Source organism: Lipotes vexillifer, unplaced genomic scaffold (genome assembly GCF_000442215.2).
Source record: "Lipotes vexillifer unplaced genomic scaffold, Lipotes_vexillifer_v1.1 scaffold889, whole genome shotgun sequence".
NCBI classification, from domain to species: Eukaryota; Metazoa; Chordata; class Mammalia; order Artiodactyla; family Lipotidae; genus Lipotes; species Lipotes vexillifer.
Genome location: NW_006788335.1, coordinates 1164701 through 1182363, shown reverse-complemented (window position 1 = coordinate 1182363; position 17663 = coordinate 1164701). Strand labels below are relative to the sequence as shown.

Genomic DNA, 17663 nt, shown 5'->3' with positions numbered 1-17663 from the left:
CTTTCCCTAATACATCTGCATACATACACAGACCCACACAAATGTTGTAGGCAGAAGCTAAATAGTGTTGTGGGTAACAGTGCCAATATTTACTAGCCCTGTGACTCTGAGTAAGTTATTTAACTTTTTTGAGGTTCATTGTCCTCATCTGGACAGTAAATAGAACCTTTCTTCTGGAATTGAGGATTAAATGAGTTTAATGTAAATAAAGAGCTTAGAAAAGTGACGTATAGTAAATGCTCACAATTGGAGTTACTGTTGTCATGAAGCACTAGCTGTCTGGTAAAGACATTGGACTGGTTAAGTGATGCAAACAATGAGATTTTTAGGCAGTGTGGTGTAGGGGCAAAACACTGCATTAGAACACTGGGGTACCAGTTTTGGCTCTTCTGCTTTCAGCTAGTCACTTGGCATCCAGACCAAAAGTTTATTTAGAAAACAAAGTAGTGTAACTAATACTATTAACAAAAGTGTGGGGTGCTTTACAATTTACAGAATTCTCTTACAGGCATTATAGTGTTAAAGCCCTAGCAGGATATAATGGTAGAGGTCCTTTGCCTGCTCCCTATTTTAAAACCTTTCTTAGACCTTACATCATTTTCTTATCCCTGTATCCCTAGCTCCCTGTGCATGAAACACACTGGCGTGCCTTCAGTTGCCTTGAAAGTGTGGCTTACCTTTACCCCAGGCCCTTTCAGATGATGTTCCCTCAGCCTGCAGTCCTCATTTGCCCCCTGCCCCCCCACCCCCCCATACACCTTAGTCCTGCAGATGTCAGCTTAAGCATGGCTTCCTCAGGGAATCGCTCTCTGATGCCCAGTGCCAGTCTAGATGAGATTCTTTTACTTTACATTGTGTTATTTTCCTTTTTTTTTTTTTTTTTTTTTGCGATACACGGGCGTCTCTCTGTTGTGGCCTCTCCCGTTGCGGAGCACAGGCTCCGGACGCGCAGGTTCAGCGGCCATGGCTCACGGGCCCAGCCGCTCCACGGCATGTGGGATCCTCCCGGACCGGGGCACGAACCCGTGTCCCCTGCATCAGCAGGCGGACTCTCAACCACTGCGCCACCAGGGAAACCCTTCTTTTCCTTTTTAACCCTTCTTTTCCTTTTCATTTCATAGTTACACTCCATAATGTGATTGTTTGATTGATACCTGTTCCCCTTACCTTATGAGAGCAGGAATCATTTTGGGCACCATTATATTTCCGGCACTTAGCAGAGTGCCTGGCACTACTTGTTGAGTGAATGAATTGTTTATAATTTATGATATCACTGCTAACTAAGTTGCTGCTCATTGATGGTGCCTTTTTATGTGGGCTTGTTAGCAATTCAGAAGCAGTGCCAGCAATAAAATAAATATCTGTTATGGTATTTGGATGAATTCAGGAAGTGGTTCCTCACAGATATGGCACTGCCTGCAAACTTGAATATGGGTAAGATAACCCACATAAATCCTTTTTTACACACTTAATATGTTGATTTATGGGCGGTCTTTTTGAGACAAGAAATAGATAATTTAATAATTAGTTGTATTACAAGGTAAATTACATGAAAGTTAATGAGTTTGCATGGAACTCATTAATAAACAGCCAAAAATAATCATGCCATTTACTTTAACTGAAGAATCAAAGCACCAGTGTGATTTTCTTGAAATAAAAAATGCTGGTCTTATTCTATCACAGGAGATCAGAGAACAGAGAAGAAGACTTAATGGGTTTGCAGAGAGTTGGGAGTTCAGCCTCTGTAGCCATTAATTTAAAATAGTTATCTTGGGCTTCCCTGGTGGCGCAGTGGTTGAGAGTCCGCCTGCCAATGCAGGGGACATGGGTTCGTGCCCCGGTCCGGGAAGATCCCACATGCCGTGGAGCGGCTGGGCCCGTGAGCCATGGCCGCTGAGCCTGCGCGTCCGGAGCCTGTGCTCCGCAATGGGAGAGGCCACAACAGTGAGAGGCCCGCGTACAGCAAAAAAAAAAAAAAAAAAAAAAAGTTATCTTTCCAAAGATAAATTGATTCATGCAGTGGAATTATTGAAAATCACCTTGTAATTGCTTTACCAAGTTTAAAAGCACATTTTGCCAGGTATATATCAAGCTTCTGCTTAAAAGCATGGTAAATAGAAAATTTTTGTTGACTTATATAATACAGATTTTACAAATGAAGTGTTGTGGTATTTTTAAAACAACAGCCACCCTTTCATTTATTTATTTTTGGATGTTTCTTTTCTATCCTGTTCAAGGATTTTTTGGTATCACTTGTTCAATCCAACACTTTTGATTCCTTGAACTACCTAATTCAGGATAACGAAAGAACTGATAGTTTAATGAAAAAGCTAAATATATATATATATTTATATGTAGGTGTATATTATCTTATAACATTAAATTACTTATTTATTGCTTTCAATTGTATTTACGGTGACCTTGAAGTTTTGTTTTCATGCACATGCCTTTACAGAAAGAAGGGAAACCCTATGTGTAATAACGTCACTTCATGAGGACTTCTGGGAAGTTTTAGCATCTGTCTCCAAGGAGTCAAGTGACAGTGCATCGCCTGTCTCTGGAACCTTGAGTGGGTAGCCTCTCTGAGGCTTATACATTCCCCAGTTGTAAAATGGGAAGGCGGGGAGCCAACACTGAGATTTGGGTCAGAAACAGGGACCACTTGTTATCCAGATGGCATAGAGAGCAAGGCAGGTGGGCCTGTGTGGATCAGCCCACCTTCAACGTTGGCCCTGAACACTGGCCTCATGTGTCTAGCTGCCTGTCTCCACGTATTAAGGGCTTTCATTTGGGATTTTTATCCCTGAGTCTGCTTACCTATGTGCCATGTGCTCCTTTAGTCCCAAAGCACCTCCTAGAGCAGATACTAGTCCCCCTTAATCAATACTGCATGGGGGGAATTTGGGAAGGAATCAGTCTTAAGGCTTATCAAGTCTAGCCTCACACCTGATGCAAAACTCACCTGTCAGAGGTTAGTTTCTCTCTTTTCACTTTATTGCTGGTTATGAGGAGCTTAGATGTAGACTTTTCCCCTCCATGTATGATTATCATCTTTAACCTAATCTGTCACACACTGTAAAAGATAATCTCTTACCTGTTGGAGTTTCACTTGCCTCGACCTAATAGGCCTGGGGGCTGAGATTCTCTTTGTGACTGTCCCATCCTGCCATTCCTTCCCCATATCCCTTGTCACGCACTGCTGCTACTTGCTTCCCATCCTTTCTTCAGGTGCCCTGAGTGCTAGAGCTTTAAGCAGCAGGGGCTCTGTACAAAAAGGCAAGACTCCCTGGGAACAGTCAACTAGCATAGCTCACAGTGATGGTGGGGGGAGTGGATAGAAGACATTAAAGTCCAGATCAGGGCATTGGCATAGGGTACTGTTAGGGGGGCAGAAAGAGCAGATTCATACCCCAGCATCTGGGAGTCTTGGAGCAGAGGGATGGGAAGGGAATTGTTAAGGATGGGAAAGGAACAGGCTAGCTCAGATGCTCAGCTATCTTTCTGATTACCCCTGGGCTCCAGGTAGCCTATAATCATGAAACCCAGCCTCAGGGACAGAGGGTGATACCTCTTCCACTCTAATAAGGTCCATAATAGGAGGTGAAACCTTTCATTCCAAAATTATCGACAGTAACCCTGATGATTCTAATCCCTGGAAGTGGTAACATGTTGATAGGGGGGAATTTCTGCCAGTGATAGAAGAGCATATCATTCTCTCATTGGATTAGCGGAAGGTATGAGAGAAGGTGTTGGGGCCTGGAAAATGAAGTGAATGCTATTCAAAGAGTGGGGAGAGAAATGAGAGGCTGGCAGGGCCAGACACAAACTTGAAGGTTTTATGGTTTTACTGGGAGCCACCTTACTTACCTTTATTGTTCATGTTTGAATAGAAGCTACGCCAAAAAAAGAGAAAAGTTTCTTACCTGGCTGCCCACACACGCACCTCCAATAAAAACTCCAATAACTGCCTACCTCTATGTGGCAGGCAGGTCTCCACTGAGAAAGATAGACAGCTGAGACTGGATGGCTTTTAAGAAGTTAAACAATGCCAGCAGGCTTCAGGATGCATTTCCCCTGGTGGTATTGTACAGTGAATCTGATTATGTATTATTTGTAGAACATTACAGAAATGTCATTTGTACTGCCCTCATTCTCTTTCTCTCCACTCATCCATTGCTTCTGCAATAATGCTTCCTTCTACTAGGTTGATGAGGTGAATAAGCCTGGAATTACTGAAAAGTCACCTTTTACCAAGATTAAAAGCACAAATCTCAAAGTGCATGTCAGCCTTTGGCTGAAAAGAGTGGTAATTAGAATATGTTTGATGACATAATTAATACAGTACAGATTTTTTTAAAGAATTTTAAATTTATAACATACGTCTCTTTTCTGAAGAGGTAAAAGACAGTCAGTTTTTTAAAGTAGGAAAATTTTCAAAAGGCATGTACAGATCTTCCTTGACTTATGATGGGGTTATTTGTAAGTTGAAAATATATGTCGAGGGGACTTTCCTGGTGGCGCAATGGTTAGGAGTCCGCCTGGCAGGGGACAATTTCCCCTGGTGGTATTGTACAGTGAATCTGATTATGTATTATTTGTAGAACATTACAGAAATGTCATTTGTACTGCCCTCATTCTCTTTCTCTCCACTCATCCATTGCTTCTGCAATAATGCTTCCTTCTACTAGGTTGATGAGGTGAATAAGCCTGGAATTACTGAAAAGTCACCTTTTACCAAGATTAAAAGCACAAATCTCAAAGTGCATGTCAGCCTTTGGCTGAAAAGAGTGGTAATTAGAATATGTTTGATGACATAATTAATACAGTACAGATTTTTTTAAAGAATTTTAAATTTATAACATACGTCTCTTTTCTGAAGAGGTAAAAGACAGTCAGTTTTTTAAAGTAGGAAAATTTTCAAAAGGCATGTACAGATCTTCCTTGACTTATGATGGGGTTATTTGTAAGTTGAAAATATATGTCGAGGGGACTTTCCTGGTGGCGCAATGGTTAGGAGTCCGCCTGCCAATGCAGGGGACACGGGTTTGAGCCCTGGTCCGGGAGGATCCCACATGCTGCGGAGCACCTGGGCCTGTGCGCCACAACTACTGAGCATGCTCTCTGGAGCCCACAAGCCGCAACTGCTGAAGCCCGTGTGCCACAGCTACTGAAGCTCGTGCACCTAGAGCTTGTGCTCCGCAACAAGAGAAGCCACCGCAAGGACAAGCCTACGTACCGCAACGAAGAGTAGCCCCCACTCGCCGCGACTAGAGAAAGCCCACGTGCAGCAACAAGACCCAACACAGCCATTAATTAATTAATTAATTAGTTAATTAAAAAAGAAAATATATTCGAAAATGCATTTGATACACTTAACCTACCAAACATCGTAACTTAGCCTTGTCTACCTTAAACATGCTCAGAACACTTACATTAGCTTGCAGTTGGGCAAAATCATCTAACAGAAAGTCTGTCTTATAATTAAGTATTGAATATCTCTAGTAATTTATATTGAAAATGAAAAACACGACAGTTGTAAATGTAGCGGTTGTTTGATCACGTGGCTGACTGGGAGCTGTAGCTGGCACTGCCCAGCATCATGAGAGAGGATCGTAACTTTATACTGCTAGCCCGGGAAGAGATCAAAATTCAGAAATCAAAGTACAATTTCTACTGAATGCATATCACTTTCACACCATGATAAAGTTGAAAAATCGTAAGTCAAGCCACCCTAAGTCAGGGACCATCGGTACAGGAGTGTTCATAGGAACACCAGTCATAAGAGCGCCAGACTAGAAACAATTTAAATGTTCATCAACTATAGAATGGATAAGTAAATTGTGGCATAGTCATATGTTGGAATGCTATACAGGGATGAAAATGCACTGACTACTTGTGGTTATCACGAGGAAAAGAATCCAGACACACAAAAAATATATTAACATACAGCTCAAAAACAAGCAAAACGAATCCATGATAGTGAAAGTCAGGAGAGAAGGGAAGTAAGGGACTCTGAGGGGGTACAAGGGAGCCTTTTAAGGTGCTAGTAATGTTCTATTTTCTGATGTGAGTGGTGTTCTCTGAATGAAAATTCACTGAGCTGTTTCATTTATGATTTGTGCACTTTTGTATTTGCATGTTGTACTTCAGTAAAAAATTTTACTTTAAAAATGATGATAAAATTATCCTCACTGTTTGAATCAATATTATTATGTAGGTAAAACTGTAAGGGAAAGGTGTGTTCAAGTTCTAAAGGAACTGTCATGTTACTGTCCCGGTGGAGCTAGGTCGGAAATTTCTGTGAGTAATACTGAAACATCAATCACATATTTAGGAATTAGTGGTTATATAAATGAGTTATTAAATCATCAAGCTTATTGATGGAAGCAGCTTGTTCCTTTGGATAATTAATTGGCCTCCTGTCACTCTTTAAAATTCTCTTCTCTTGACTTCCTCTTCTGGGAAACTATTTTGAAGGGCGCTGTGGTGCAGAGGTTTTAGTTTTTATTTTGTTTTTTAAAATATTCACTAAGTCATTCATTCATTCATTTATTTGACTGAGCCGGGTCTTATTTGCGGCATGGGAGTTCTTCATTGCGACATGCGGGATCTTTTAGGTGCCGTGTATGGGATCTTTAGTTGCAGCATGCAGGATCTAGTTCCCTGACCAGGGATCGAACCTGGGTCCCCTGCATTGGGAGCACAGAGTCTTAACCACTGGACCACCAGGGAAGTCCCTGGTGCAGAGGTTTTAGAGTCAAAGAGACCTGAGTTAGAATCCCAGGTTTACCTCTTTCCAGCTGGATGACTTGGAACAAGTTGATTAAACTTCTGAGTCTCCGTTTTTTTCTGTCTGCATTGGTGCAGCTAATAATACCTACTCAGAAAGTATGTTAAGAATTAAACGATGCCTAGTTTGATATAAGGCACATTGTAGGTTCTCAGAAAATCTGTCCTGCTTTCCTTCCATCCGTCTACCCCTGGGTCACACTAATAGAAACAAAGAAGGTGCGTTTCACCCTTACACTTTGAGCCTTGGTGAAACGAGGAAAGCCACCCACACTGTACAGTGATATTTTAGGAAAGGTCTCCACACACGGACCTGTAGGACTGCTCTGGTAGCTAGGAACTCCACGTAGATGAGAGCCACTTCTCTTCCCTGCAAGTCACTGCTCACCCATCTCCCCAACCCCCACATACCATCGCTGCCCCTTTCTCGTAGCCCAGACTTGTAATATGGAAGAAACAAGTTTCCTGTGGGGGCAGGAAATCACCTTACCCAAAAGGTAAGTAATCTTTGAGTCTAACTAGTGTCAGGGTTTCTGACAGACAGGATGTATATCTCAACTTGACCTTAGAGACATCCCCGTAAGCATCTTTTATGTTGATGAACATCTACTAAATTATACTAAATCTGTCACTTGATTTCCATTTCCTGTTTTCAAGTCTTGATCTATGATTTCAAGTCTTGAGCTATGTATTTCTCATTTTTTAATTCTTAGGCTATTTATATTTTTGTTTTTATTTTCCCATGAGTATAAAGAGAATTCTGACAATCTTATCATAGTAAAACTTACACTGAATACCTTGTGCCTATCAAGAAGTTCTGTACCCAGTAGTATTTTGCAAATAGTTATTTGGTATTCGTTTATTTTTAAATATTTGTGAGATTGATCCTAATTCAGCCATTTCATTTCACTCAGTTGTGCAGTTTAATAGAATTGGTTATAAATGCTGTATGAGCATATAATGCATACACATGTGTAGTTAAATTTCATGTGGATCTTATGTCAAAATGAGAGACATATTCCTAATTATAATATGCATTTTACAGTTTGTTGTTGCTTTCAAATTTCTTTGAAATTTGTGCTAGTAGTAGCTCCCATGCATTGCATGCCTGCTGTGTGCCAGGCACAGTGTTAGGCCCTTTACATTGTATTAAGATCTATTCTGGGCTTCCCTGGTGGTGCAGTGGTTGAGTGTCCACCTGCCGATGCAGGGGACACGGGTTCGTACCCCAGTCTGGGAAGATCCCACATGCCGCAGAGCGGCTAGGCCCGTGAGCCATGGCCGCTGAGCCTGTGCGTCCGGAGCCTGTGCTCCGCAACGGAAGAGGTCACAAGAGTGAGAGGCCCGCGTACCACAAAAAAAAAAAAACAAAAAAAAAAACTATTCGTTTTTTTTTTTCCCTTATTAATTTATTTTATTTATCTATTTTTGGCTGCATTGGGTCTTTGTTGCTGTGCACAGGCGAGTGGGGGCTACTGTTCATTGAGGTGCGTGGACTTCTTATTGCGGTGGCTTCTCTTGTTGCGGAGCGTGGGCTCCAGGCCCTCGGGCTTCAGTAGTTGTGGCGTGTGGACTCTAGAGCACAGGCTCAGTAGTTGTGGTGCACGGGCTTAGTTGCTTTGCGGCATGTGGGATCTTCCTGGACCAGGGCTCGAACCCATGTCCCCTGCATTGGCAGACGGATTCTTAACCACTGTGCCACCAGGGAAGCCCCATGTATTAAGATCTATTCTTAATGATAACCTCAATGCAGTTCAGTATCAGAGAAATTAGCTTAGTGCCTGCCAGAGCCTCTAAACCCAGTATATTTGTTCAGAAGAGAAACTACCAAGGCAGTAAATATTTTGAATGTTATATGATTATGGGCCATGTAATACATAAATAAGGATGATGTGAATCAGTTGATTGTGAAGGGAAAGGTAGGCTCGCCCATTCCTGTCAGTGAAGACAGAGTTTCCTTGTCCCAGGATTTGTTTATTGTTATTTGAGACATTGGCCTCTCAGCCTGCCCCTGTGGAGAGCATAGCTGGGCTGTTCTCTAACTCACTGGGATTCAGGTGCTCCTGGTCCGAGCCCAGCTTCCACTGCAGTGGGGTTTGTAGCCCTCCGCTGAAACCAAAGACACTCTGGTTGCAAAGTTTGGTCAGCTGTACACTTTTCGTAAGTCTGGAAGAGTTGATTAAAGTCACCATTGTGTTCTCTGTATCTTTGCTGTTAAGAGTGATATTGATCTACTTGTATTTGAAAGAATTTATGTTATAAAACCTACTGCCACATGAGGCCAAGCAATAATAGTTTTTACTTGCGCCATTCTGTGGTCTGTATGACAGTTTTTATACACTGTGCCCTGTTGTCATTTCTGTGGTATACAGCAAAGACTCACTAGTTCAGGTTAAGTTTATAAGAGTCGGCCTGCATCCATAGTCTTTGTTGCCACCACTTTCTAACTGGCCTCCCATAGACCGTCCTTTTCTATCATCTCCACACTGTCGCCCAAAGGATTTTTTTTTTTTTGAAGATCCAGATGTGATCACTACATTTCCCTACCAAACTTCTGATAGTTCTCATTGTCTACAGCGTCAGCCTCTCTCCTCCCATGACCTCTCAACAATCCCCACCAGATTGCCTGCTGTTCCTCTACTGTGTCATTCTCATAACCTGCAGTTTGAGCTCTGCTTAGAATTCTCTCCCATCCGCCCTCTGTTTGCTTGCTAAATTCCCACTTTCCTTTAAGACCAGTCTAAACGGGTCCTGTCCTGTGAAACTGTCATTGCTCTCAGAGGCGCTTCTTCCTTCGGACACTCTGTAGCATCTACATGGCACAGCTCTTAGTAGTTTCCTTCTTAAGTTCTTCAAGGACAAGGACTTTCTCCTCCTCATCCTCCTCTTTTCCTTTTTATTGTTGTTACTAATTCTCAGCGGCCAACTTATTGCTTAGTTATTTTTAAAGGGTTGATGGTGGTTGAACTTGATTAGTTTAAAACCACCATCCGTAGGAAAATATTGTGTAGTGTTTGTTGTTGTTGTTTTGTTTTAACTTAAGGTACTTGGTTTTATAGCTCTTTGGTTAATGAATTGGGAAACATTGTGATCGTTGCGGGCAGTCCTTCAGGGTTAGGAGCTGAGTGGGTCAAGCGCCAGCCTTTGAAGACTCAGGTTTCTGTTCCAAGAGCTACTTTAGTGTTCAGTCCAGAGTACTTATGAATACAGTGCCTGGGGTATAGTAACCACTCAGTAAGTGTTAGTTACTATTTACATTAGCCTGCTTAGCTCTACCAGCAAGGCTGTTTTGAAGTGCTTTGTCTAGTTTGTACTGGCAAAACAATAGGATTTTTTTGTTTTTCAAATTTCAAATGCAAAATTATATTGTGCTAGTGAATATGTAGGCACGACCCACTGTTCCCTGGAGCTTTTCATTCTTGAAGGACACCCCCTCATTGATAACCACCTCCCAGTACCCTTTCCAAAGCTTAACCCTTCCTTCTCACTATGTGTCTCAGCCTATGGCTGCAGTAGCCAGTAAAACAGGCTCTCAGGTGAATCTTAACTCCCTGATATCCTGACATCCAGACATCCATAGTCTTTGTTAAATGTTTTCCCTCCCTTCTTAACATCACCAGAGGATGTTGTTTTACTTACTTCTTACATTGTGATACCTTAAAACTTGGAGGATCAAGCACCTCTTTTAGGGAAACCCAATAGAAAGATATGCCTTTCTAATACTTTGTTATTTCTGTACTCTAATACTCAGTAATATTTCCCTAACAATATTTTTGTAATACTCAAGTTCATGTATTTCTTGCATAAAACTGCAGTTAACAGCAATAGAAATGCTAATAACACCTAAAAGTGATAAAATTGTCACAGCTGCATATTTGGGTTTGATTTCTTAATATAATCTATTTGCTAACTTCATCCATTTGATTCTTTAGAGAGCTCTTATTTAATGTTTTGAGAAAAAAAGTTTAGAACTCTGGACTTTTCACATGCAATAGTTGTGTTTTTAACAACAGTTGATTGACTTTTCTGGTACATGTGAAGTGATGCTTTTTTCCTCTATGCCTTATTAGTTGGAATCAAACTGTGAGTAGGGGAAAAGACCAGTGTTTCTCTGTGCTTTTTCTTCTAGAAACAAAGAAAAGTAAAAGTTAAAAGTCTTGAACACTTATTAAAAGAATAAATAGCCAGAAACACTGCCTCCCCAGTCTTGGTCCTAATCCTGTTCTTAGAAGATGATTCACTGGCACTGGTGACCTGGTATCGTTATAGCAGTTGATGCAGTATGTACTCTTAGAGGATATTGATCCTTGAAGGCAGCGCCGATTTCTTTTATATTTGTCACTCATGGTTTCATGCTCCCATTTCTCTGTCATTACCATTTTGCCAATAAAATAATCTGAAGGGGAATTACGATAATAGAAGTGGCTGTCTAATAGTGGATAGAATAATGTAGAAAGTTACCAGAGAGTGAAAAAGTTTATAGACATCAGTGCTTATAATACTTTAGGTGAGAACTATAGGAAAGTGTTTTGTAAAGCTGCATTGCAGAATAGTCCAGTTTGTGATTGAGGAGGGGCCAAGCAAATGAACTGTGTGTGCATTTTATGTGTTACACACTTGGAAGGACTATATAGATTTTTTGTATACATGCTGAAAATAAATTATACAAGAGCTTTAAACTCCTATTAACCATAGGATCTGTGCAGTCAATAATGAAGTCTTTGCTTTGTCCAGGAATTAGGTCCAAAGTGGAATCCCTTTATCCTGAATTCTTTGTGGTAGAGTTAATTGGAAAAGGTTTAGGGACTATTCAGGGGATCTTTATGTCATGACCTGAAGAGACCAGGGGGTCTGTTTCATCAGCACTGCTTGCACTCAAGTGATTCTGACCCAGGAGACTAGCATGCTTTTTGGACTTTAGATGATCTTCCTCAATTTAAGCAAATGATGGCATAATTTTTCTAATAATATGAAGCTGAATTATCTGGGTTTCTAATTTAATGAGGACTTAAAAATATAAATTGATAAATTTATGAGTACCATGTTCTTAGCCCACTTTAGTAATGCAGTCTCCTTACTTCTTTTATAACTTTGTTAGTGATAGTGTTTGCCTTTAAACCGGTGAGTGAGGTGTGTTAACACCTGGGCAGGGTTTTGCTCCTTGCTTGGTCACTAGTAACAGAAGTACAGTTGCTGATAGCAATCTAATGCTCTGTATTGAAGTTGATCGTACACCTTTCTCAGATAGCCACCTTCTTATTCAGCACACTGTGACAAGGAGCTATCCAAAAAGGTGCGATTCCCACCTGCCTGAGAGGTGAACCGAGCTGTTACAACCCAAGAGAACTGATAAAGTTCCAGATTCACCTTGTCTGTATTTACCAGGGCAAGTCTTGTTTCCCAATTGAAATGTTACTACTGATTAATATTAGTACCTGTAATTGAAGAAGCTGGTGCAGCCTATCCAGATATGCTTAGTCTGCTAGCTCGTTGTCTGTGGAGGGCAAAATCTGCACCAGATGGTACCAAAAAAGAATTTTGATTACTGATGTTTTTCAAGTAGGCTGGTTTCTCTCCACCTGATAGAAGTTGCTACATCTTTCCAAACAGGTTCTCTAATGATCTTGCTTCACCATGGCTACAAATATGGAGGGGCTGGTTCAGCACAGAGTGGGGACCCAGCAGGTGGCTGAGGTGAGTGACAGGGGCTAGCAAAATAGCTGGCACCCTTGCTTTTAAAAGGAAAAGTACATCAGTGTGTGCTGTTCTTTCAAAACAGTCCCAATGAAGTCAGCATGTGAGCCAGATCCAAAGCAGGGTGCTGCCATTGAAGAAAAATGAAAATGACAAGAACATTTGCTCCTAAAGTTTCTTTGCGTGAATAGGGTGGCCTAGCTGCATACGATGAGGTGACTTTAAACATTTTACTTTGAACAAAAACTAAGAGTCTAATGATGCTTGTCAAACTTGTGAGTATAGTTTTAAGTCAAAGGCTCTTAGTTTCTTGCACAGTTGATACTCTGTTAATACTGTGTATGGTGGAAAGCGGATTCTGTGCATTCTACAGTCATTGTTGACCTTCCATGTACTGGGGATTTTGCTAAGTGCTAAGAAATATGGAGGTGAATGAGCCATTGGTCCTTCCTTTAGTGTTCTCTGGGCCTGGTTAAGGAGTAATTATAAAATGGTGAGACATGAAACTCCATGTGAGGAAGGTAATCCTGGAGGTGGGTCTTGCATTGCAAGTAATCATTTGTTAGGCAGACCTAAGGAAGCAGGGTTGGAAACTGGCAGATGCTGAGGAGGGTATCCTAAGTCAGAAACCTATGCAAAGACAGGACAGAGGCATGAAGTAGCCTGGAATGTTCAGGCAACTCGAGGTGTAAAGGAGGGAAGTAGGGCCAGATCTTTTCAGTCTGTACCAGGCCCTCTGCAAGGGCTTCAGTCCTCAACAACCTTTTGAGGTTTGGTGTGATGGCTAATTCCCATTTAATAGGTGAGGAAACCAAGGCTCAAGGACAAGTAACTGGCCAGGGGCACACTGACCCAGTTCTGTTTCACTTCTTCCAGAGCTCCTCCAATAAACCATGCATCATGCTGCAAACAGGAGCCATTAGAAGGATTCAGATTTGCGTTGTTGAACCAATAATCGTATTTCTAAGGTGAAGGCACAGATTTATCAAAGGATGGACAAAGAAAGGATTTTTTAAAATAAAAAATAAGTACACGAATGCCAGTTTATACCAGTAAAATTGGTGAGCAGACTTTTCAGATTTTAGATCAACCATTGACTTTAAGGCAACAGTATAATAATCATCCCTTTCACCCAGCAAATAAGGGTTAGTGTTAACTGAAGATGAAAGCAGATAGATTTTACATATTTTTAAATATTATATTTTTGGAAGAGCTAAAGAGCTGTGAAAGTATTGGGGTTAAAGTGCTTGTGTTTATAGTTTGTCTTAGGAACAATTACCTTGACAATCACTGTTGGCTTTGCAAATATTTAGGGTTGTTTTGCATTTAATACAGTTTCCAGTTGAGACTGACTTGGAGACTAGTATGTGGATCACTGCCTTAAGAAGTCATCACTAATTCTTTAGGAGAAGAGGTTAGTATAGTAAGTAACCTATAGTACTGACCTATAGTAATTTATAGGATAATACAAGTTTTGTGTATGTATTCAGAAAATTTGCTAGGTAAAATTTTCTCTCAGATGCCTTACTTCCATCAAGAAATGGAATTTCATGTATCAATTTAGTGCAACTATTGTTTCCCATGGCGAAAAGCACATTTTGAGGAGACATCCAAAATAGTAGGAGGCATTTTTAATTTGGAGAACAAAAGCAATCTTCCTATTTAAAATATTCCCTAGATTTCCATGCTGTTATTTTGAAATTTCAAGCTTGATGACTTTAAACTACATGTGGTAGCTGTATATAATATTAAATCAGCCAAATGAGTAAGAGAGCCTGCAGTTCATCATGTTGGTGCTAAACAATAATTGAGTGGGAATGAAGTTTCTAAATTAGGGGTTATTAGCAGTCATTTGGGGACAGTTGTTTATTCAGTCAGCAGACAGTGAAGAAACATACCTCTTCCCTGCCTGTTTGCCAGAAGCACACGCAGGTGAGTAATAGGACTGGGGATCTGCTCACCAGAGCTCTGTGTTGCAGGGATCAGGCATGAGACAGGCTACACCAGAGGACAGGCTCTCCATAGTGGAAAGGGGGCTCTCTAGGGATCAGACAGATTGGGGTTTAAATCCAGGTCCTGCCATTTGCTATCTGGGTGACTGCCTTGTTCCTCAGTTTTCTCATCTAGAAAATGGGAGTAGTAGTAGAACCTATTATCTCATGGGATTGTTGTGAGAAGTCATTGAAATGAAAACATATAAGGAGGGCTTCCCTGGTGGCGCAGTGCTTGAGAGTCCGCCTGCCGATGCAGAAGACGCGGGTTCGTGCCCCGTTTCGGGAAGATCCCACATGCCGCGGAGCGGCTGGGCCCGTGAGCCATGGCCACTGAGCCTGCGCGTCCGGAGCCTGTGCTCCGCAAATGGGAGAGGCCACAACAGTGAGAGGCCCGCATAACGCAAGAAAAAACAAAAAACAAAAAACAAAAAACAAACAAAAAAACGTATAAGGAGCTTTAGCAGGTCCCACGCTTTTGCTCCATAAATGAGATAGAGCAACATTAGTGTAAATGATTTTCTCTCAAGTCCCCAGAACGACCTTTTTCCCTATGGACCAGATAAGTCACATTACCAAAATAAACTACAAAAGTTGGATCATACAAACGAACAATTTGATGTCCTATAATGTGCTCCGATTTATTCAGTTATTCACAGAGACAGTTTAATATAGTGGTCAAGAGTATAGACTCTGGAGCCATATTGCCTGGTTTAAATCCTGATTCTGCCACCTGCAAACTGTGTGACCTCTCTGTTTTTTTGGAATTGTTTATGAAGAGCTAATATTAATTCTTCTTTAAATGTCTGGTAAAATTCAGCAGTGAAGCCATGTGGGCTTGGGCTTTTCTTTGCAGGTAGTTTTTTAGTTCCAGATTTAGTCTCATCACTTGTTATAGGTCTGTTCATATTGTCTTTTTCTTCTTGAGTCAGTTTCAGTAGTCTGTCTTTTTGAGAATCTGTTTCATCTAAGTCATCTAATTTATTGTCACAACAGTTGTTCACGGTATTCTTTTATCCTTTTTATTTCTATTAAGGTCAGTACCAATTTCTCCTCATTCATTTCTGATTCTATTTAGTAATTTGAATCTTTTTCTTGGTCAGTCTAGCTAAAGATTTGTCAGTTTGTTGACCTTTTCAAAGAATGGGCCTTTTGATTTCATTGATCTTTCTCTATTGTTTTTGTATTCTCTGTTTCATTAATTTCCACTCTCGTCAAAACCACAAGGAGATACCATTTTACATCCACTAGAATGGCGGGGGCGGGGAAGGTCAGATAACAAATGTTGCTGAGGATGTAGAGAAATTGGAAACTTCCTATATTACTGGTAATAATGTAAAATGGTGTAGCCACTTTGGAAAACAGTCTGGCAGTTCTTCAGAAAGTTACATACGAAGTTACCACATGACCCAGCAATTCCACTCCAAGCTATATTCCCAAAAGAAATGAAAACATACATCCACACAAAAACTTGTGCGCCAGTGTTTATAGTAGTAGTATTCAAAATAGCCAAAAGGTAGAAATAGTCAAATGTCCATCAACTGACAAATGAATAACAAAATGTGGTATATCCAGACAGTGGAATATTATTCAGCTATAAAGAGGAATGAATTACTGATGCACGCTACAGCATGGATGAACCTTGACAGCATTATACTAAGTGAAAGAAACTAGTCACAAAAGACAACATATTATTCCATTCATATGAAATGTCCAGAACAGGGAACTCTATAGAGATAGAAAATAGGTTATAGTGGTTGCCTAGGGCTGGATTTTGGAAGTGATACCTAAAGAGTACAGGGTTTCTTTTTGAGGGGATGAGATTTTTCTAAAATTTACTGTGGTGATGGTTGCACATATGTGTGTATATACTAAAAACCATTGAATTATACACTTCAAATGGGTAGAATGTATGGTAGGTGAATTAGAGCTCAATAAAAGTGTTTTTTTAAAAACAATACATAACAGCAACCAGATGCCACTACCAAAATTAGGCGGTATTTTCCAAAATAAAAGAACAAAAAGAAATGGGAAAAAAAAAAACTAGAGGGATTTGTGACTTCTACTTTTTAATTAGAATTATATACTTTCTAAAACAATAAAGCATGATTACATATGCAGTATATACAGTTTGATTCCAGTTTTGTTAGGTATTTATTTCTCAGATGTATCTGTAGCTACATAATACAGTGTGCCAGGTGTTATGCTCAGCTCATCACCTCATTTAATACTTCAGTTAACACTATAAGGAAAATATTATTTTCCCCACTTTAAGTGGGGGAAACTGAGGTAGAGAGATTACTTTGCCATATCTGAGTGACTTAAGAGCCTAGACTTTTACACTACACAGTAAGCTCATTTTTTATTTTATTAAAAACATTTTTTCTTCCAGTTTTTTTTTTCTTTTTAATCAGTGTTAGACATTTCCCTTTTTTGGGAGAGAGGTATTTTTTTAGTTTTAATTGTGGTAAAATATAAAATTTACCATTTTAACCATTTTTAAGCATATAGTTCTATGGCATTAACTACATTATTCTGTAACCATCACCACTGCCCATCTTCAGAACTTTTCCATCTCCCCATACTGAAACTCTGTACCCTTTAAATACTAACATCCATTCCCTCCTCCCCTCTACCCCTGCAGTATTTTATTCTTTTTGAGGCTATTGTAAATGGAATTGTTTACTTAATTTTTTTTGAGCATCATTGTTAACGGTGTAGAAATGCAACTGATTTTTGTGTTGATTCTGTATCCTGCAACTTCGCTGAATTTTTTTATTCTAATGTGTGTGTATGTGTGTGTGTGTGTGTGTGTGACATCTTTAGATTTTCCTATGTGGAAGATCATGTCATCTGTGAATAAAGATAATTTTACTTCTTTCCCAATTTGGATGCCTTGTACTTATTTTTCTTGCCTAATCATTCTGGTTGGAACTTCTAGTATATTGAGTAGAAGAGGTGAAAGCAGTCATTCTTGGCTTCCTGATCTTAAAGGAAAATCTTTCAGTTTTTCATCACAAAGTGTGATGTTAGCTGTGGGTTTTTCACAAATGACCTTTATTATGTTGAGATAGTTTCCTTCTATTCCTAGTTTGTTGGATGTTTTTATCATGAAAGGGTGTTGAATTTTGTCAGGAATAAACCCCACTTGGTCATGTGTATAATCTTTTTTTTTTTTTTTTTTTTTTT

At 40.2% G+C, this 17663-nt stretch overlaps 1 protein-coding gene and 1 non-coding gene across 2 annotated transcripts in view; one reads left to right on the top strand and one right to left on the bottom strand.

The window, feature by feature from the left end:
- NR2C2 (nuclear receptor subfamily 2 group C member 2) overlaps window positions 1–17663 on the top strand; it is an 80007-nt gene that overhangs the window by 2122 nt on the left and 60222 nt on the right. The window lies entirely within an intron of this gene.
- TRNAG-CCC (transfer RNA glycine (anticodon CCC)) lies at window positions 6660–6732 on the bottom strand. Its single transcript has one exon. It is a non-coding gene; the product is annotated as a tRNA-Gly (tRNA).